Source organism: Solanum tuberosum, unplaced genomic scaffold (genome assembly GCF_000226075.1).
Source record: "Solanum tuberosum cultivar DM 1-3 516 R44 unplaced genomic scaffold, SolTub_3.0 scf01072, whole genome shotgun sequence".
In the NCBI taxonomy this organism is placed as follows: Eukaryota; Viridiplantae; Streptophyta; class Magnoliopsida; order Solanales; family Solanaceae; genus Solanum; species Solanum tuberosum.
The window spans coordinates 1-475 of record NW_006239973.1 but is presented as its reverse complement, the minus strand read 5'-3'; positions in this window follow the sequence as shown (position 1 = coordinate 475).

Genomic DNA, 475 nt, shown 5'->3' with positions numbered 1-475 from the left:
GGGCTTGTATGTTTACTATTGCTTTCTTGTATATATCCATTTTTTAGTAATTCACTTATATGTATCTTAAATTCTGTTAAATCATTAAAATTATATTTCAATGGTTTTTGGGTTATTATACTATTATCATCAATTAGTTCAATTTTACTTTTCTTTTTTATTGTTTTTCCCATCCTTGTACAGGATCTTCACTATATAATAATTCTAACTTATCTTGGATTTATTTTTACTTTATCTATAGAGGATATAATTAATTCTATCTTAGGGTCTTCTTCTTTTATTGTTTTCTTAATTTTTGTGTTAATTTTTTCACTTCCTTTTATCCATTCTGTTGTTTTTCGTTTTTTGTTATTTACTCTTTTTGCTCATATTTTTTGTTACACGGTGTTGTGAACCACCAGTATGTTCTTGTTATTATATGTGGTATAATTTTTCTATAAATGGCATTCATAATAGCATATCTTTTGTAGTCAAT